The sequence below is a fragment of the Quercus lobata genome, chromosome 9 (genome assembly GCF_001633185.2).
Source record: "Quercus lobata isolate SW786 chromosome 9, ValleyOak3.0 Primary Assembly, whole genome shotgun sequence".
Taxonomy (NCBI): domain Eukaryota; kingdom Viridiplantae; phylum Streptophyta; class Magnoliopsida; order Fagales; family Fagaceae; genus Quercus; species Quercus lobata.
The window spans coordinates 42,121,131-42,144,368 of record NC_044912.1 but is presented as its reverse complement, the minus strand read 5'-3'; the positions used below and the strand labels follow the sequence as shown (position 1 = coordinate 42,144,368).

General features: G+C 32.9%; 1 long non-coding RNA gene and 1 pseudogene across 1 annotated transcript; both read right to left on the bottom strand.

The window, feature by feature from the left end:
• Positions 1-3,141: 3,141 nt before the first annotated feature.
• On the bottom strand, positions 3,142-7,178 carry LOC115960663 (annotated as a pseudogene).
• An 11,981-nt stretch (positions 7,179-19,159) lies between these two features.
• LOC115960664 lies at positions 19,160-22,331 on the bottom strand. Its single transcript, XR_004085224.1, has 2 exons — positions 21,964-22,331; positions 19,160-19,731 (listed from the first exon to the last, which is right to left on the bottom strand). It is a non-coding gene; the product is annotated as an uncharacterized LOC115960664 (long non-coding RNA).
• Between the last annotated feature and the right edge of the window lie 907 nt (positions 22,332-23,238).

The following is a 23,238-nucleotide window of genomic DNA, read 5'->3' as shown; positions in this document are numbered from 1 at the left end:
TAACATGTAAAAGAACAACATCAAAAAGGGGTGAATAAATTGACTTCGTTAGAGAATGAAGTCAAATAAATGCATTGGAAAGAATAGATTTCAGAATATATGAATGTAAAAAGAAGAAGAAGGATGTATCAATTGAAAGGCCATAGAGTTTTAATCAAGATAGAAGACGATCAATCTAAGAAGCACTTGGAATGCTCCTAATATTAGAAAAAATATAAGAGAAAAATAGGTTACCTCAAAAGAACAATGCATTACTATACCAATTGAAATTTGTCAAGAAAATTTCATATATTGCAAAACATGAACCCAAAATTTAGATGTTAAAACTTCTAAAAAGCCAAAAGAAAAAGTAAAGAATCAATGCAAAAATACCATCTTGATTTCTTTTGCCACACCATTCAAAAAAGTAAAAGCTAAGAAAAACACGATAAGAAAGTGCAAAAATAAAGCAATCTTAGCAATCATAAATTCATAGTTCTAAATATCTAATCGGTTACTGATTGTAGTTTAAAGTTCAAACTTTATAAAGTCAATTTATTTTTGTTTTGACAATTTTACTCACAGCATCAATTGTCCATTAGATTTAACAAAACAAACAATTTTTTTTTTTTTTTTAATTTTGTATCAACACAGAATCATCACTCTAACAATCACGTCATGTGGAAATCAAACGAAAGAGTAAAGACTTATCGGCACACCACTATGAAATCAAGCAGAAAAGCAATACCAAAACAGATCTAGCCTGCAATACTCAAAAGGATTGATAGCATGCATATCCAATCACATATGATATGAATATTTAGAACAAACTCATATAAAAATAATCCCAATGCCTCTGAATCAGGATTGTACTAAAACACAAATTAACACCGAAGTAAAAATAGAGGATTGAACACGGCAGCAGATCCTATATCTCATATATTACGACACATGTTCATGCCAGCATGATACCACCGATGTGATCTAGTGACTGTGGTTTGGTTTGGCGACTGACAAGTTGAGGAGTAAGCATGAGTCTATCGTGTGGACCGTGTGGTAGTATTCAATTTAATTCTTAATAAACCCTAATAGTGATGTAGTGACCAGAGAATTAGAGAAGGAGATAAGGAAGAGTCCAAAACAAAATAGAAAACTATATGAGAGAGGAGGTGTTTGCCTTTGAATGCATCTTAAAAGTCCTAAATCAAATTAAAAAATATAAATAAAAAATACTGATGTGGAAAATTGTGAGAGCTTCAGAAGCTTCAGTTTTATATATATATATATAAATTACATACTTTTTCACCCACACGTATTTCAAAAAATTACAAACAATATTACTTAAACTCCTTTAAGTAATTATATATCTCAAACTGAAACCGAATCGAAGTAATAGAAAACTGACCGAAACTCTAAAATTTCGATTGGTTTTGGTCAATACAATCAGTTGGTCGGTTATTCTTACACCCCTAGTTGCTTAGGAGAAGTCGATAAAACACTAGTTTCAAGTTCTCCCAACTCAAAAAACAAATCAGTCTACATTATCATGAAAGTGAGCAAGTCATTTTGGAGTTTGATTTATGTCCTGTCCTCAAAAGAACATCAACAAGCTGGATCCCTTTTTGTAATAAGGCAGTCTTACAAGATTAGAGGATAAATCATCTTACTCTATTTTTCGATGTTCAACTCTACCTAAAATTTCACTAGCTTTCATGGCTTCTAATCTAAATGTCCATTCCTACGTCAATACAGTATAGTAATTGATGCCACTTGTCCAAGTTTGAATTTTGTTACGCCAACCCCAATAAATTCTAGGGTTTTAAAAAACTAGTCCAAGTAATAAACTAGTCTAAGTAAAATTTCAGTTAGTTCAACTGGTACAATTTCTTATCTTGGATTTCAAGTAATAAACTAGTCCAAGTAATAAATAAATAAAACCTTATAACCACAAAGAAAGAATTTTTCTAAATGTTTTAGAAACTGAGCAAACAATCTTTTATTTTTTATTTTTTATTTTTTTAAGAATCTAAGTGAACAACTTAACACATACTTATTCTGATTAATATGCAGGTTAGCATGACAATTTATATAGATTTGGTTTGCACTTAAATAGCAATGAACCACCGCGCATCATTGATGCGATGGTCACTCTATAAGTATAAATGCTTGTAAGATGTGGGGGTAAGAGTCGAAATTCAAGTTTCTAAAAGGGTGACTCGCACATATATAAACTTAGATTATACTAGAATAGAATTTCTATTTTTATAAAATAAATAAAAATAAAAATTCAGTGAAGACCACTCTTCTAGTGCGTGTGTATTTTTTTTTTTAACTTTCTTTACTTTATCGTGTAATTCAATGGAAAACAATTGAACTAATATTGTTCATGTCCGATTTCCAAAGGATATGAAATGGTTCTGTAGACCGATTATTAAAAGTTTGCCAAATATTTTGAGGAAATATATAAAAGATTTTAACTACATTGTTGCGTTGTGTAACATTGTTAGGTAAATGATAGTCTCAAACCACCTCCCCACCCTCCCCCCAAAAAAAAAAAAAAGTAGATCTATATTCTCTGGTGAGAAATATCCAAAACAAAACTGAGAGTTGGAACTTTGCTTACCAGTTCATTGTGTAGCATTGCTTCGTAACATTACTTCATGAACTTTGCTACATGTTGTCAAGTTCAAAACTGGGCAAGTTACTTCGATTCACTAAAATGGTTTGATTTCTTAAGGCGTGTTTCATTTCCATCATCTAAAGGCTATCGCATCTAGCTTTTCTAGCAAGGAAAAAAAAATAACAGGTGCTAATTATTCAGTAGTCATACATTATACACAAAAAGATCTAATTAGGAAGCAAATTTTCTCTCTACCTTTTTCTTCTTCATTAGTAATTCAGAGGCACATCTCTCAATACTAAGATTGCTAGAGGAACAATTCTCGGAACAAGGGAAATAAAGAAGAATAGTCATCAGAACAAAAGTCATTATTTTCTCATTAGGATATTGTTGACAATCATAAACCTCACCAGGGCATGTCTTTGTCTGCTATAAACTTAAGCTAGCCAGTAATTCAAAACCTAACATCTCAAAACTTCTAATGTTTTGAGGGCACTAAAGAAAGATTGAACTATAGCCAGCAACATAAATGCAGACGAGTGAATGCAGACAGAACCATTAACAGTGAGCCTGTTTGAATGTATCTGAAACCACATCACTATATGTCTGCTACAAGGAAGTTCCCAGATAGCGAAACCTGCATAAAGACAGAAGTCGAATATTTACACTAGTTTCTCACTTAAACGTAACCCTAAAATTGAGAGGATGGGAGGGAGGGCTTATGATTTTAAATACCTTCTTGCCAAGCTTGAATGGTGGAAAACCCTTGTAAGGGCATGTACTGCACCGAAAAGCATCCCCCAGTCCACACTGCAGGTTGTATAAGAATTTTCAGCACATTGTAACATTTACGAAAAAGGGTGATTTTAGATATTTTCAGCATAGTCAAGCAACAAGCAACTGCATGCATGACATAATAAGGGACAGGCTTCGACGTTTTCATTGAGCCCTTGAGGTCTACTGAGGCAAATTTTGTCCTTTGATTATCCTGTACTTCTAAAGGTTTTGAAAAATAAAAAACCACTATAACCCAGTATCATTAGTTTACTTCTGCACAAAAAGGAAATCCCTCAGGTTCTACCCCATTATAGCATACAAACTACATGTACAGGCATGCCACTTCAATCAGTCTTACAGATAAATGCTAATCAACATATGCAGCCAAAAAATGTCACTCCATGCATCAACCAAAATTCATATCAAGTAATATAAGACATACACTGCCACATGCTGATTGAGGATTATTGATCTGCTCTGCAGTGAATCCCAACTGTACTTTCTGCTCTTCTTCAGCCCTTCCACATGTGCAGTTTTTGCAAGCTTTCCTAGTGCTTCCAACTTCACAATCATCAACTGCACAAGCATAATGTTAAATACATGGAAAGGTAAAAAGAGGGTTGGGGGAAGGCATAAGAACTCCCAAGACTTAACCAAACCCCATTCAAGAAAGATAATGGGACAACTGTTTTAGGCTCCTATTGCTATTATATCTTACCCCGTGGTAGCTGTGGTTTCTTCAAGTCCTCTTCACTTAATAAGCTATCTTCATCAATCAGATCAAAATCATCATCAATCTGGACTTTAGGTAAAGTTTGGTGGCCTTTTTTATGGCAAATGAAGAGCCAATCTTCCACGAAGGTTTCTTAGCCTTAACCTATGAACAAAGAAGAAGACACTTATCAACTACAAATATTAAACCTCCTAATCAAGTTTACTTCTCCACATCCAATACAAATGAAAAGTAATAAACCTCTCAATCAAGGAGATGGTATGAGAAGTATTCATTCTTTCATATACATCATCTAGAATGTAGCTGCAATCTGATGGAACCCACCTACATACCTCTAAAATAAACAAAACCATCCACCCCTAATTAAATCTGAAACTAAACATGGTGTTGAGGTCCAGAAACTTCATAAATTAAACTCCCATTCAAGTGGCAAAAAGAAAAGGGGTTACACAAACTGTGTGCAAAAATACTAAATGGGCTTCTTCATCTTATTTGTCTAATTACAAATAGATGATAAAAATTAACAAATACAGTGTTTATTCTTCACTCATCCTATCCATATCCACTTAAACTTCTTTGTTCTTCTTCTGGTTGCGGATCTAATTTTAAGACCTTGTGTGATCAACTCACTGAGACTTTACAGCACTTGGTTGGTCAGGCTCAGGATGGCTGGTTTACCTTCAAGCTCTTGAACCTTTAACATTATGTTTAATGATTACAGTTGTACAGTTGTCTACCTTTGTCAAAGGTGAGAAAGATAAGGAGTTTTTTGAAGATATAATATCAGGAAGTTTATTCACTCTTAATGGTTTAAATCAATAAATGCAGTGTCTGTCCCTAAAGTTAAGAGTCTGCAGAAGAAACTATTAGAATTCATGAATGTTATCATCCAAAATATTTTCCTGTAAAATCTGTTCAGTTTCTAAATGAGGATCATTTGGGTTATATTACTAAGATAGAACTTAATTATAGATTTATTCGCAGAATTGTGTGTTAGCACCATGTTAATCTGACATTCTCTATTGTGATTGAATCCTGCTTATAGATGGAAAAGAACTGGAGGAACTCAAAATTGGGAGCAAGGAAAAAGATAAACTTTATAGAAATGAAATGTGCAGGACCGCCAATCTCATAGAGGAAAAAGGTAAACATTTTGCTTGGCAGATTTTTAGGTGGCATTTGTCATTTTTATTGCTAAAGGCTGACAGCTTGCTCCTCCTATGGACTGCTGGTTCATATGGAAAAATGATAAAATATAACCGAATAAATTTAGATCACAGCAATTATAGAAGAATTTCATTAGGCTTTGAATTCACTATCTTTTTATTACTTTGGAAGACATTTGAAGTTCAAGCATCAAAGCACCATAAGATTTGCATATGCTAGGTTCACCTTCATGGCTCAAAGAATAATAAAGTAGATGGCCTTTGGAGCTATGCAATTATAATCAGTTTTGGAAACAAAGCCAAATTCCTTACCATATGATATATACATCTTAAAATCTCCAATTTTTAGAAAGGGTTGCACTGAGGGGTTACAAAACAAAATAATAGCACTTTAAACAGGCTTAGACACAGAAAATTACCCCAAAAGACTGAGCTTCTGATGGAACCGTTGATTTGAGAACTCCCACTTCTAAGAAACCCACCAACAGTAACTTGTGCTTAAGAGCAGAGTTTATCTGTAACAAAATCCTATTAAAATCTAACAAGTCAAACTAATTTCATATAATCACAAAACTTCAAACTCATTACCTTATCTGTTTCCCCCATAGTAGACTGAGGATTCTTATGAATTAGGATTGTCCCACCAGGCTTTAACACTCTTAAGATTTCCTCAAACAACCGGTTAGTGGGAAATTCAACTGATCTACAGATACAAATAACAGTCTCAAAAGAGGAAGACTCCACAGGCAGCTGATCTGTTGTAAGTCAAGACCATAATCGGAAGATAAATGAGAACAGAATATTTGAATTAGAACTATTATGGAAACATTATTTTGTAAAAAAAATGCTTGAATTTAAAAGACCTTGTAAGAAGGTCGGGTAAAAAAAAATAATCACGGCACCTGAATAAAGGGGCTAATAGACTTATAAAATTATGTATCTTGTTAGTAGGGACTTGTAAAATCAAGCTATTTATAATCTGAAACTATACAATAAAAAGCACAAAGACTTCACTATAATAAGAAGCATAAAAAAGGGCTATAAATAATAAACATGATCCAAAATTTTCTTTAATTAAATTAAGAGAAAAATAAATAAGGAATAATATAATTACTGGTTAAGTTTGTGAAAATGAAAGTGTGTTTATATATATATATATATATATATAAGTTGTTCAACCCAAATACGGCCTTGAATTTCAAAATTATTGTAGGAAAAATAATATTCTATGCCCCCAATTATATATCACTGAGATATCAGGCTGAAGCCACGGAGCTTCTATGCATACACAAAGAGTTCACATAACTTGACTATAAGCTACACAAACTACCTTCATACAATCTATTTCTAACTTCAGCAAGAATGATGTATATTAAGTTCAGAATTAAAAAAGGCACATTCTTTTATTGGATAAATAGAAGGGGGAAGAAAGTCACAAATCATAATACACTCCTCCATAATATCATAAAAGTAGATGAAAAAGCATCATACCAATCCCACATGAGAGAGAGAGAGATAAAGGTGTGTATCTTTTCAAGGATATTACTTATATAATATTTTGGTCTAGTGAATGGCTAGTACCCAGTAATAATAAGAAATAAGTTACACAGTCCCAGCAGCAACCTCAATTTGGATGAATAGGCACACAATTAATGCAGTCTAACTCAACTCTCAATGGATTCCCCGATGTTTACATCTATAGAAAAATGAATTGCACATAGATCACTGTTACAAAACCCAAAAGAGGCAAGAGAAAGAGAAGCATACTCAAAGAAGATGCTTGAGTGATAATTTTAGGATCACATTGTTCAACCCCTTGAATACCGAGCTCACTCACTGCCATAGAAACAGCGTTAATTGAGAGAACTAAAACATCTGTAAATGCCAACAGACTACCCTTCATTGTGGTGGTATTGGTATCCTCCATAACAAAATGTAAAATGTCTGGCTGCCCAATAAAATATCAATCTTTCTTTAGCAGTTAAATATCCCATACTTGCTTAAAACTCGAGTTTCAAAACTGTGTTACATAACTAAATAACTTTGAGAATGCTTTTTTTTTTCCTAAAATTGTGCTATTTGGCCAAATAATTGCTAGCATGTTTATTCTTTCCATTATTATAATGGAAAATAGTGCTAGCTTAACATACAACTGATCTATACTCAGATTGTTCCTTTATATTGCAAGTTGAGACACAAACATAATACCTAACACTAACACCCTAGGTAAATACCTTAAGCAGATTGTTCCATTTAGCCATAAATAATCACACATTATCCCAACTATTAACATATGAAACTCAAGAATATAAATAACAATACATAACTGCAAATTCAAAAACTCTAAATTATAGTGTCACATATTATTTGTGGTAAGCTTTATTTATTTATTTATTTTTTTAAAGAATACTAAGGTCTGTTTGGTAATGTTGTTTGAACAACAGTTTTCATTTTTTAAACAACACAACACGTATCTTCACCCACACATATTTCCACACCAATTAAACAACATTACTAAAAATCTCTTACCAAAGCACTGGCTTTAAATCTCTTTAAATCACTCTTATCTTCTAGTGTGGGATTAACCTACTGTTTTTTCTTTTTGAGAATATGATAGATAATAAAGAAATGTACTGTGGTCTAGAAAAAAAATAATAAAAAAAAAATCAATAAAAAGCTACGAATTCAAGTATTGTTAAAAATGTGACAAATATTGTGCATGCGCCATTACTCTTTTTTTAAGTAAAATCACTAATTTATAGCCATTTTTCAAAACCCAAAAAAAAAAAAAAAGTTACAGAGAGAGAGAGAGAGAGAGAGTGATACCTTGGTGTGGCCTAGAGAACAATCTCATTACTAAGAGGAATCCGATACTGATTCTCTTTTTCTTCTTCCTCTAAATCCGAATCACCGAAACTCAGCCTCAGCGGCGGTCTCGACTTTGGAATGGAAGACATTAGATGATGGATCATGGGCCGGCCCACACTATTCAGACCGACTATCCCTTTTCTCTTGTAAGTCTAGCCCAACCCAATACTCAATGCTTTCTACTAAAAACTCATTTCAATTTTAGCCCATTAATCTTTCTATTAGGTTTTTTTTTTTTAATAAAAAGGTTGAAGTTTCGACTTTCTATTAAGCAACTTTGGAATAATGACAACTTGTTAGTTTTTAGTTTGTTTATGTTTTGTAAGTGATTAAAAGCAATTACTTTAAATTAGGGATGGCAAATCACCTCGTCCCTCTTGACTCGGCTTATCTTCTACAAATTCTCCTCGCTCAAAGAGGTAGCAGGGCAAGAACGAGTTTTACTCGTCCTGCACTACCCCGAATGTATATAGATATATTTTATTTAATATATATTTGAATTATTCATACATATAATTTAATTTTTGGTATACACATCCTAGTTATAATTTAGTTTTCTATAAACATTTTATATTACAATTTTCAAAATGCTTTTCTATAGGGTTGCCCTTTCCCTTTCTATTTCATTTTTATCTTGCCAATGTTAGAACCATCTCATTAAGGTTAGTAAAATACCTTCAATTTGCCTCAAACCCAATTTGCCTTGCTTTCTACCCTTATGGATTTTCTCCACCTCAAAGTTGGTACAAGGCAACCATGATCCAAACTTACCCTACCCATTTCCATCCCTAATTTAAATTCTAGGGAGTAAAATCACTCATGTTTTAAAGTTTAAGAACCAACCATTTATTTATTTTATTTTAAAAAAATTCATTATTATTTGTTAAAGAAGTAAATTAATTTGTTTTATGTTACCTATAGATATAAATTAACTATTTATGTAAAAAAAAATCTTTCTAAAATTTATATCATCAATAATTAATTATGAATATTTATTAACAAAAAAAAATATTTCGAATATTACTTTGGCAACAATTGAGACAAAACGCAACCAAATAATAAAATAGATTTAATAAAACATGCAATCAAGAATATAAAAAATTGATTATGCACTTAAATTAGTCTAAATAATTAAATATTTGTGAATTCCCTCAAGTAATACATTCATAATCTAAATTATATTGCTATTAAAAATTTATATTTCCTAGATCGTTAAAGCGTATAGGTGAAATAGAAAAAGGAACCACAATAAGGGTTCTTACTGAATGTGAAGATCAGGCAAACTGAATAGAATCCAATCAATGGGTGGGACAAAGGCACTTCAATAAGCTAGTGAGTGATAAGAACACACAATAAGTTTCAAGAAAGAATGAATGAAAGTAGAGAATAGAGAGCAAATATCTTCAATTTGTGGGATTTTTCTAGGGTTCCCCTAATGGATTTTGGTGGCTATTTTACCATTCAATTAGACAAAGAACTTGTCAATGCACCACCCCCTTAAGTCAGATGAGGGGATCTAATTATAAGAAGTCTTCCTCATATTTGTTAGGGGTAAGGTCCCTATCGTGTTTTTTAGTGAATACAAATGGTGGTAAGTGAGTCATAATAAGCGTGTGTTTGGCAAAAATTAAAAAGCTAGCTTATTTTTGTTACTATTCGTGGGTCTTTCTGCACTTTTTGGTACTATTCATAGGTCATACTATACTATTTCAACTTACTTTTACCTTTATCTACAATACTTTCAGTAAAAAAATTTTAATTTCAGCAAAATAAGTGAATCCTAAACAAACCCTAAATGTGAATGTGAAGGATGATGGTCCTTTTCAGATTTTCCTTTCTAAGCAAGCAAGGTTGGTAGCTAACCTCTGTGCATGCTTTGTACTTTGGGCCAAAGTAGACTACCTCAAACAAGAGTTTGACTGTTGTTGGTGTAATTCGATCGCACTACACAATTTTGACCAAAGAGGCATGCTCAGGGACTTGATTGGCTAACTAGCCTCAAGTTTAACAAAATGTCTTCAAGTCAACAAAGAACTCTAATTTTGCACCATACTCATCAGGCTTGGCCTACTTGGATTGAGCCCCCTAAAGCCTTCCAATTCCAAGCTTGTGCATCCTTTTTCTAAACTATTAGGTCTTTCGATTTTTGGAGACGATCAAGTTGAGGAAATAGAATCTTGCAAGTTTTGTGGGTAGTTCGTGCTACTTCGAAGATTGGTAGGTTCCACTCATTGGAAACGAAGCTCTTTGACTTTATCACTGGGGTGTGAGCCCTAATGAATAGTTGCGATTTTGAATGACATAGCTTCAATTCCTTTAAAAAAGTTGCGGCTCATTAATAATCCATTTATTTATCATTTCACACACAAATTTTAAGAGAAAATGTTAAGGACACAAAAAAGTCTTACAAATTTTTCCACAATTCGTCAAATGGTAAGTTGTGAGTGGTAGAAGTCAAATGGTGGGTACACACCTTCACCATTCACAACTTGCCACGTGGTGAGTTATGGCAAAAATTGTGAGAGTTTTTGTGTCTTTAGTGTTGCCCAATTTTAAGCTGTTAACATGTAATTGCCATATTGACTCTTGGCCAGTTATATTATTATGAATATTGGTGTTTCTTAATAGCCGTACTAATTTATAAAATTGCACACTAATGTTTTTCTTTTCTTTTTTTTTAAAAAATTTTAAACTTGGTTGAATTTCTTGAGTCTAGCTCTATTGTTAAGGAAATAAACCTCAAAAATGAAAATGGTCTATGTATTTTTTAAAATAATATAAAAATTGTGTATCTCAAAAAGGCTATTAAATTTGGGGAAAAAAATTTATATGGGATAACATAAAAAGCTTTAATTCATAAAAATGAGTATATTTATTTGTACATATGGGATAACATAAAAATAAAAAAATAAAAAATTAGTATATTTATTTGTATTATTATCCTTGGTTCCACCATAAAAATGAAAACCACCCTCTTTTCTAATCTCCTTTGTGTGTGTTTATTTCTAAAAAAAAAAAAAAGATAAATAATAGTCTCACATTATTTAAGAGACTGTATTGTACGTATTATAACTTGCTCTATCCTCCCTTAAATTTTTATTTTTTTTTACAAAATAGAATTTCTACTCTAGCATAATCTAAGTGTATACATGTGTAAAGCTCCCTCCTGGTGACTTGTATCTCAGTCCTTGTCCCCCACACCCCACAACCCCACAAGCACTTATACTTGTGAAGTGACCATTGCACCAAGGGTGCGTGGTGGTATCCTCCCTTAAAAGTTAAATGTGACTTTTGAGTGACATTTGTAGTGTGCATTTATGTTAGAACCACATTCCTTCTCAGTTCTTACTTGTGTGTGTTTATCAATAAAAAATGTTTTGAAAAGAGAAATGCTATGTCTACAACAATTTCACAATATTGTCACAACAAATCATAGGTGACAGGTTGTTATTTGTTATTATGGTGGGTAAAAAAATAATTTAAGTTGTGAATTCAAATTAAAACCAATAACAACTTACCACCTATAATTTGTTATAAAAATGTTGTGAACGTAGCACCTCTCTTTTCAAAATCATGTAATACACACAGTGCATTTGAAAATGTTAATAACAATTATAATAATTAAAATACTTATTTTGTTTATATAAAAAATATAAAAATTTGTTTATATAAAAAATAACTTCAAAATTAAACTCGTCAAATTCATAACCAAAGTTTTAATAACATGCGTCTTATTTCATGTATTTTTTTCCTATTATTTTATGTTATTTTCTAGAAATATTTTGAAAGGCATAATTTTAATTTTATACTAGTTTTTAGAAAAAAAAAATTGTATAAACCTATGTGACAAATGTTTAGATAGAAAGTGTGCTAATGTTTATGAAAAAAGTTTCTCTGGTAGTTTTTTTTGGTTGAATTATAATTTTAACCCTATTTTATATTTTTTAAGAATAAAGATTATCTAATTAGATTATAGATATTTTTGGTATTTTTTAAAACCATAACTAACTTTTTGAATCCCTTTAATATACAAATAAGAGATAAATAAAAACCACATTTATCTAAACCCTAATGGTAACGGACCTAGACTATTTCATGCGTGTGCTTAAGTTATGGTTAACGTGTCAAATCTCAAAAAAGACTCTAATTTACGAGAAAGTATATCATATTTCGGTAATACCAACTCAGCATCTATTTTGGTATTTCCTACCCAATAAATGAGTGACACCTGTTTGTATCCATATCAGGGGTGAATACTTTCCTTATCACCATGAGCTGCTGATCAATTTCAGTTTCTGGCTGAAAGGGATCTCTCATATCAGTTCTTGAAGGTGAAGGAGGCTTTTGACTATCTGGACTAGTGCTGTCTTCTTCTTGATCAGCAACTGAGTCTTGCTTGGCTGTGTAACAAGGAGTACTAACCTGGAAATGGGTTTTTACGCCTTGGAATTCTGGTCCTAGGTCTCTTCTAGATCGGGGAAAGGGAACTAGGTTTCTGGATGAACTACTATGGGATGAAGGTCTATCTTTAAGAAAGATAGTTGACTGCCTAAAGGGTTGGCGTAGATCTAATGAGGATCTAGACCTGGGATCCTGGTACAGATCTATCGGGGATCTGGGCCTGGGTTCAACATATTCTAAGGGTGTCCTATACCTAGACTGGTCAAAGCTGAGTCTAACCGTTCCATCGGCTAACTGCTGGACGATATCTAGATCTGGGTTCCTATCTGGGTTTTGGATCTGTAGATGATAATTCTCATTTTCTAAAGTCCATCTTTCTGGGAAGGTTATTTCCGACCATTTCAGGGTTCTGGGTACCTGAACTGTGGATCTAACATTTGAGGTTTGGATGAGAGTGGTTTCTCCAAACTTTCTTTTGTCTATGGCTTGAATAGACATGTTTGTTCTGATACACTTATAATATATTCTGTATATAAGGGCTAGCTGTCTGGTTCCATTCAACATAAGAGTTCCATGTGTCTTAATGTTGAGGGTGAGGACCTTCAGGATGTGAGGGTCATCAAGGGCTACAATGAAATTGGGGAAACAGTTGAAATGAACTGGTCCACCACTTAAACTAGATTCCATGGTACCTAAGAGGCTGTCATTAAACCTAAGATGATGAGTGTCTTTGAGGGTCATAAGGATTGAATTGTTCAACCCTTCTCTGATCAATGGTTTTACTCCTACTTGGACTAAACCAATATGGAGGAATTTATGATCTTCTTTCCTATGAGCTTTCACTGCTGCAAAGGATAACAAGTAGCATGTTTCATACTCCTTGTTGATCCTATAAACTTGTTCTATAGTCCTTACATGGTAGTCTGTTTTGAAAGTCTTTTTCAAGGACCACGATGATGACTTATAGACCTGGTTTGTGGGTACTTTTGGTATGTTCCAATCTCCTAATTTTTGATCTAAATCTGAAAGTTGGTACAACTCCGAGTTTATCGTTCCATCATCTTAAGGAATCTCAGGGAGAGTTGTACTGCAAGATCTAATGCTAGAGGATGAATCACTCCTTTTAAACATCCTATTCATCATTCTAAATTAAAACTTAAATTAAACAATTATATCCTAATTACCTTTATCTCCAAATTCTTAGATCTAACCTTTAGATCTGAAACAGGGTATACACACGGGACTAATGCCTTCTCACAAGCTAACTACAACCTCTTACGGCCACAAACTCTCCACAATGCTAACACCCTAAAACGCCTCTCTCTCGGCTGACATGGGTGAACCAAGCATGAACAGGAAAGACATAGAGTCTGACTGGGTTGCAAGACGGCTTAGATCTGGTCTTACTCGTCTCAACAGTATAAATCTGCAACAAACTTTGGGCTAAAAATAGAGATATGGAAAGGCAGATAACTGGGAAATAACTGATTAGTTTAAACAAATAATATCAAAATAATAGACAGAAGTTTAAACGGGAGGCTCAGCCTACCACCAAAAGAGATTACAGTAAACCAAGACTGAGAAGAAATAATAGATGAAGAAAGTGATAAATGGGAATGGGAGTGTTATCAGAAAATAGATGTAAAACAAAATATAACTTGTAGGAGATAACATATTCAAAATAATGAATAATGCACAAAATAATGGATAACTATGGCGGTTGTACCGGCCAACTTGATTGAATATTAACGGTAACTTACAACTTACTATCAGCCAAAACTTGGCTTTGATATCAAAAAGGGGTAAGTTACAGACAAAGGGGGAGAGGGTCGACTGAGGCCGTCTAGGGGCGGAAGTATAAATAAAATGTTACAGTTGTGAAGGCTAAGATTATAGCGTTACAAATGTAAACTTGAAAACAAACTGAGAAGGGCATTTGTTTACAAAGTAAAGAGAAGGGAGGTTTCTGAGCTCTGGAAATGGAGACTGCAAATTGGACCTGCTGAAGACTGAAGCAAAGGGTTCCTTAAATAGCTGGAGGAAGCCTTGGATTCTTTCAGGAGATTGCTGGAATCACGGAGGGTGAATTGCTTTTACTCTGGGGGAAAATCTTTTCAGCCGAAAGTAAACAGTAAACTAAATGATTCTGTCGGGGTACTATTTGATGAACAGTAACGGTCACTATTCATGAATAGTGTTCTGTCCCCTTACTTTTCTAAATAGTAATCATGCACAGTGTTCTGGGACTGTGGATGAATAGTAGCCTGTCTGCAACTTTGCTGGTGCGGGTACTGTTCTGGAATAGTAACTAGATTGCAAAGGTGGTTCTTGAGCTATTTCGGGGCTTCTGGAGCTGTTCTGGAGCATCCTGAAGCTGTTCTGAATTGCCTAATCGTTGTCTAGGTTATAACCATCATAAGAGAACCACCTTTGTAGCCCAGTTACTATTTCAGAACAGTACCCGCATCAGCAAAGTTGCAGACATGCTACTATTCATCCACAGTCCTAGAACACTGTGCATGATCACTATTCAGAAAAGTAAGGGGACAAAACACTATTCATGAACAATGACCGTTACTGTTCATCAAACAGTACCCCGACAGAATCATTCAGTTTACTATTTACTTTCGGCTGAAAAGATTTTCACTCAGAGTAAAAACAATTCACCCTTCGTGATTCCAGCAATCTCCTGAAAGAATCCAAGGCTTCCTCCAACTATTTAAGGAATGGAGGAAGTCTTGGATTCTTTCAGAAGATTGCTGGAATCACGGAAGGTGAATTGCTTTTACTCTGGATGAAAATCTTTTCAGCCGAAAGTAAATAGTAAACTGAATGATTCTGTCGGAATACTGTTTGATGAACAGTAACGATCACTGTTCATAAATAGTATTCTGTCCCCTTACTTTTCTGAATAGTGATCATGCACAGTGTTCTAGGACTGTGGATGAATAGTAGCCTCTATATATATATACACACATATATGTATATATTTGTGTGTATATATATATAAATATATATATGTATATACATACATATATATATATATATACATACATATATATATATATGTACATATATACACATAAATATTCGCCTGAAGGCTTTGAAACTAGTTTTCTAATTATTCTATTTCTTCTTTAGATTCTAAAGAGGTTTTGCCGGAACTGCTAGATGCTGTATGGATGTCTAGGGTGGCTAATCTAGGGTCTCTCGGAGAGATAATTGGTTCCTTTTTTATTAGTTCTTCAAATTTCTAGTTGACTATTTCTAATGCTATCTTGTCTTTAGACTTGAGACGGACCCGCAACTTAACTAAAGGCTTTTCTAGAGACGAGATAGGTTTAACAAAGTTCCCTAATTGGGGAATGACTATATATGTTTATATATTTAAATTTATATGTTTAAGAAAACTTTTGAGGTGTTTGGTACCAGAACTTAAACAACAGTTTTCAATTTTTAAACATTACATGTATTTTCGTACATTTTTTTACCCACACATATTTTCAAAAAATACAAACAACGTCTAAAACAACGTTACTAGAACAACATTACCAAATGGATCCTTAGTCATATAGAAGAAAACTTTGCACATGGTTACATAGAGAAGAGAGATAGCAAAGCTGTGCGCTATAATTATAATATTATATATATACACATATATACTTATAAATATAATTATATAATTTTATTTATAAATATAATTATATAATTATAAGTATATCTATATCTATATATATATATATTTATATTTATGTGTATATATTTATATTTATAAATATATATATATATATATACTTATATTTATATTTAACTACCCAAGAAAGCACAATAATATCATAGAAGCATGAAACAAAGATAAAATAGCAAATAGAGAAAATATAGCAAAATAGATATATTCAAAATAAGATTAAAACGTAGTAGAGAATATCAAAACAGAAACTAATAAAATCTTACTTGAACTGAAAAACTTCTGTCTTTGATACAATGCTTGAAATAAAGCTTCTGTCTTTGAAAAATAGGATTACAAATAAAAGTCTGTCTAAAAGTATAAAAGATGACAAGGCTATGTCGGTGAGGTCTGGGAGGGGGAAGATTACAAGAGTCTGTCTTGGCTAAGAGAGGGAGAAAGTGTTCTGCAATTGGATCTAAAACTTCGACCTGTGAGTCTGTCTTTTTATAGAGAAAATAAACCATGTCTGTCTTGAAGAGTAACTCAAGCAGGTAAAGTTAACTTGAGTTAATCCGTTGGTGTAAATCTATCCGTTGGTGTAAACCCGTAGGATCATAAAGAAATTACTATTGATAAACAGTAAAAGATTTTACTATTCATAAACAGTAATCTGTTGGTGTATTATTTTCGCGTGCTGGTGAGCATTAGTCTGTCGTGATCTGTCTGGGCACCACTCACGCGTGCTGATGAACAGTAAACTGTTTGATAATGGTGAACAGTAGCCGCTTTGTCTGCAGTTTTCTTGTTGAGTCTATCCGCAATCTTTTAGTCGTACATCTGTCAATCTGTCTGTTTTTGGGTCTCATTATTTTCCACAGGAATACATTGCGTCAGCCAGCATTGTAATCTGAAGGGATAGTGTCTTTGACGAGACGCTTCATGCTTTTTCTGAAATCTTCCCGGAATACTTCTGGTAGTGCATTGGCAATAACTCTTTTTCTCTGCTGAGGTTAAGAATCTGTTTGGTCTGGGATTTTAGCCTTTGTATGGTTATCTTGCTTGCCATTGACCGTTAACCTTAGAATTTAAACTAACAACGTGCAAGTACGCCTTAAAGGCCTTCTTATAAAGTTGAAATGGTGTAGCTTGAATGCTACCTTTTCTTTTTCTATCAGGATTTCAACAATGAGATTGTCTATCTGGGTTTCTATTTTATCTGTATTGCCTTGTCTTGCAAAGGGCTTAAAATTCTTCAAGGGACAGTTTTTAAAGGGGAATACAATAAAGTAGCAAAACATCTTTTGAAAGGAAGAAAGCGAAAAGGTATTAAGTAATAAATAAATCCATTAGTGCTTTTGGGAAAGATCGATGGTACCACTTATAACATCTGTTACTGGCTCAACTCTGTCAGTGCTTCCTTCTTTAAAAATGGAAATTTCTTTTAACAAGTATATGTCTTTGGGGATTGGGGGTAACATGAACTTGAAGAAAACTTCTGTTTCACATATATTAGTACTAATCCCATTATCTGTCGTGGAAAAAGGATAAAGTAAAGCCAAAAAAAGATTTCCTAAAATAACTTCAGAAGATAACCTGTCAGTTAAAAGGAAAGGTGCGTAGAGAAGAAAACTTTTAATCATGGAGCTAAGAGCAGTAGTTTTCTTCTCTAAGCGACTGAGAGCTCTCCTCTCCTTCTCCTTTCTCCCTTTTCTTACACACACACACACACAAAAAAAGAAAAAGGAGTGCATACAGCTAAGGTAAATACCTAAATTTTATTTTTATATTTATATATATACACACACACATATATATATATTTAGGTATATATATACACATATATATGAGTCACACCCTTATAGTACTGCCATTTCTAAAAATAAGTATTTCTCAAATTTTTAACTCTTAGTGCACAGTATCTATAATTGTGCAATGTAACAGAAAAAGCAAAAAAATACAAAAAAATTCAAAAACAAAAACAAAACAAAACAAAAAAAGTTTATATATTGACAATTATCCAAGATATTTGTTGTGATGAAGTGTACACGGGCTCTGTTTTCTCACACACTTTCTCTCTCTCACAGGAGAGCTTAATGGACGATCTGATCAGAGGTTTTTGGGTTATTATTTTTACATTGAGCTAACCATTGCTCTGGTTTTTCGATTTAAACTATTTATTTTCTTCTAGTGGCTAGTTGGATTTGAATTCTAAGAGCATTTATATATGGGGTGCTGAAAAATTATTATTTATTACCTTAAAAAAAATTATTTTATCTATTTTAAAACTTCTTTTAACAATACACCCAATACCTCATTTCTTATTTTAATATACAACCTATTAAAATAATATAAATAATTTCAACCAGTTTAACATACAACCAATTAAAATATTAAATAAAAACTCATATACCCTTCTCTCTTCCCCACATGTCAGTCTCTCTTCCTCAACCAAATGGATCAAAGCCTTTTAACCAAAATCAAATGACCCAACCACCACAGCACAACCAGCAACCACAACACCCAACCACAATGACCCACAACACAACCCGTCACAACCTATAGTAACCAACTATCCAACCACCATCGTAATCATGGCTCAAAGACATTATTTTTTTTCCAACAATTAAAACATGTTAATTTAATTTATTGAGGGAAATAAGGTTTTAAGCAAATTTAACTAGCACAAAAATAATACTATAGGAGTGAGAACAAAGATCAGAACAAAGGCTTAAAGAGAAGAGATGGCATTTCATAAACCTTGCTTTTCTTGGAATTCCCATCTCTCATTGTTGCACTAACTTCAAATAGCTGTCCAGAATTACAGAACCTAATTTCAACTATTACTTGGAAAGGGAATTTGAATGTGGGGAAAAAAAACACTAGGACCATATAGCAAAATCAAACTCTAAGGAACCAAATAGAAACATCCAGAAGCTGGGTTTGTATTTTTTTTTTTTTTTTTTCTCTCTAGAATCAGCTAAGAAATGAAAGCAAAACCCCTAGTTAATGCTCAAAACAATAGGAGAAAACTCACTGATTTTCAATAGAATATAACAGAGCACTATGTTTCTTCCAGTAATGAAGAGAAGAAAACAAATAAGGGAACAGGGAAAATCCCAGTATCTTGGCATTATCTTTCCTGGGTTTCCACACAACTATAAAACCCAACAAAACCCATTTTATACTATCAATGCTCATTTACTACCTCTCCATTTCACAAAGACTTTATTTCTGATTACTACATGGATTTTTTATTTTTATGACAATTGAATTTTGTAAAGTCACAGGATATCTCTCCATTTTATTGAGATTAAAAGCTATAACTGTAGTAAAAGTTCAATTTTACTAAGTTAAAGTTGAAGAGTACTTACACTGCCAAGTCACCTGCAAAAGGCACCTGCTCACTGAGAAGAAGAGATATAGAAGCAAGAAATAAACTAGAAGGTTGCTTCCCTTCAATCTGTATTCTTTTCTCTGTAAACTGAACCTTCAAAAAGTGAAGAAAGAAAGATGATGTCTGCAACAATCACAAACAAAAAAGCATAAGCGATCTAAAAAACTTGTTAGAGCCAAATCAGAAGAAGGAAACAAAAGGTATGCATTCAACACAAAAGTGCTACAGAAAATCACATTAAATGCCTTTATCAAGGCAATTAAAATTTAGTTCATAATGAGGGCTTTTCATCATCCTAAAAGATTAATGATATTTGCCTATTAAAAGAGAAAATGGTATGAAGCAGAAATAATCGTGAATTTAAAAACACTCTTTCATTAACAGCATCAACTCTTATTTCTAGATATATTGAAACTACTAATGCTACACAAAATATTAAAGATCAGTAGTGGCTAATGAAAAGGTATATTCAAAGTCACTGGATCTCATTTACAAGTTATAGTAATCAATTAAAATGAATCTGCTGCCATTCTTTTTCCAAATGTGCACACACAAATAGGTGCGGTTACACATAAACAGTACAATGTAAGACAACTGACTTTGATTCCCAATTCCCTATTCCATTTGACATAGTGAGGCACTTTGTTCATTCATTTCAAAACATAATGCCCATCACCTTAGTGCCAATTTTAAACAATGTCATTGATACATCAATAAAAAAAGGCAGTTATATAAGCAAAACATAATCATAGACCACAAAAAGACTATAGTATAGCTATCAGGTTGTGTTCCACATGTTGCCTTGGGGTTGTCATTATATGTATCTAATATGCATGGGTTTTCCACCTTGCGTTTTTTGAAGCATTATTATTCTATTGCTAGTGATTTTGCTCCAATAAAATTAAGGGTTCCTCAAACAATAAGATAAGAGAAGCCAGGGGTGGCATCTAGAAGCATAAGAAAGATCACTCCCCCCACCCTCCCCATCATTGCAACAAAGTACATGCATTTGATCAGCTATAAAGATGTATATATAGAAACTATTGAATTGTACCTCATGGCAAATTTTAATTTACTAAAGTGAAAACATGGAAAATTAAGTGGCCTCTCTAAAGCCTTTGTTAAGTTCAGCAAATTATCCACTGAGAATTACTGCTAATTTGTATGTTCCTAATTGGCAAAGGGAATTTTCAAAAACCAAAAGTGGAGCATGGATGTGATGTATACACAGTTTCTGCATAAATTTGCGTAAGGCCTAAGAATGAGGAATCAACATTCTTAATAGATAGATGATACACATACAGCTATAAACCCATCATACTAAAGTTAAAAGTACACAACTTGAAAACAGAAGAATAGTTTCTGCATCTATAATAGGAACATCAGCAGATTTTTCTACATGAAAGGAAAAATAAATTAAATAGAAGAAAAGTAATGTTTAATATCAAGGCTGTATTAGATATTGTATGCACAACAAGAAGAAGCTTAAAACTAGGCTTTAGAATACTGGCATTTAATATGCAAGTGATGAGCATGACTTGCTGAAAAACTAGTGATGCTGTGAAGGCTATAATAATCATGTTATCCTGTATTGTCAATGGACTAGTTTGAGTTCCAAAAATTTCTGGATGAAATATGGTACAATGCTGCATATCTAGTCATAAAACGGTAATTCCCTTGTCAATAACTTCATCAATCACTCAAACTACAATTCTTTTGTTAGAATTCTGTATTCTCTCATTACAATTCTTTTGTTAGAATTCTGTATTCTCTCATTTATAATGTCCATGTAAACAAAGCATGCATCATTTGGACAACTTTTATATTCAAAGCAGAAAGCCAAAGCAATTGGTTTCACTACAGCAGAAAGCCAAAGCAATTCAACATAATACACACATACAATATGGCAAAATAAAATTGATTGAAAAGATCCATAACTAATATCCAAGTTCAAACACATACAATATAGCAAACATTGATTGAAAAAATGTATAACTAATATTATAAATTCCTAGTTATTGAATGTGCAAATTATATTAGGAAGTAAATCAAGGAAATATTATAAATTCCTAGTTATTGCAGTTGTGCTCGTACTCACAATCAAAAAAAAAAAAAAATCAATCAATATTTGTATGAAAACTGTAAAGGAAACAGAGATTATGATTAGAACTTGAATAATGAAATCACAAAAGAAGAACAATGAGAACTCGAAATAGGGAAATAGATGATGAGCTCAGTTTACAGAGAAATGTGAAACGAAAATCATGGGAAATCAATGTGAAAAAGTGTGGGTAAACCAAAAAAAAAAAATCAAAGACGAAATTAGGGTTTGTGACTTCCATGATTAATTCGTACCTAATCGGAATAACTCGTATGCCCCACGCCAAAAGACGAAGAGTCACACATTGCCGAGATCAATTCGTACCTAATCGGAGATGTGCGATTTCCGTGATCGTCGAGTCGAGCTATGAGTTTGGATTTGTGCTTTCTCAGTTTCTGTGAGAGAGTGAACTAAAGTAGAATTTTTTGCTTTGTGGCTATCTTTTTAAAAAAAAAATTTGTGGGCTTTTTCAAGGGCGGAAAATTTTGTCATATTTTATCAAGGATTTCGGTTTCATTCGGTCGGGTTTCGGTGTTTGGGATGGGAGAAAACAAAAGCAAGAAAAAACAGAGAAAAAGATCTGAAGAGAGAGAGAATTGGGGGAGGGGGGAGAGGGTCGGCGTCGAGAAGAAGAGAAAATAATAAGTTGCTAGAGTGTGACTGTGAGAGAGAAAAAATGGGAGCGGCGGCCGAAGAAAAAAGAATACGTTGCGGCTGGAATAGGATTTTTTTTTAAAATAACTATAAGTCCGAAACAATATTATTCAAACTATTTGCATTTCTAACCATTCGAGTCTAATAGACTCGATTTTGCTATTTAAAATTTCACTTGACTATCGAATGTGAGCAACTCGAGTTTGAAAATTGAGTGTCTCACACTCGATTTCCAAGTGTATTTTTAAATGGCAAAATCAAGTCTAACAGACTTGAATTGCTAGAAACAAAAATAGTTTGAAATGTTGCCTTATTAATAAAATAGTTTGAAGGATTTAGTTATTTTTTAAAAAAATCCGCTGGAATATAACTAGGGTTTTAAAATCTTACAGCCCATTTGGTAGAGTTGTACCGTTTAGTAAGTAGGTTTAAACATCAGTTTTCACTATTTTTGAAAAATGTGTAGGTGAAAAAATATGTAATTTTTTATACTTTTATACTATTATTTAAGGGGCTTTTTCTGTTTGGATTTCTCATTTTTTTAATTCAAAACGCCCCTACACCCCTTATGTTTAAATAGGAACAAAACTAAAGAACAATTTGGTAAAAATGTAACTTTAACTCCCACTAAAACACTACCTAAAAAATAGGACCACTTTCTTATTAATTTTCAAATTGATTTATTCACTTATAAATTAGATTTTCAAAATAAAAATTATATATATATATATATATATATATATAAAAACACTGTTTTTTTTCCTACAAAATAGGACCACTAACAAAAAAAAAAAAAAAGACTCATCGCACGCACGTGTGATAAGTCTAGTCTATACTATTATTTAAGGGGATTCTCCTGTTTGAATTCTTCATTT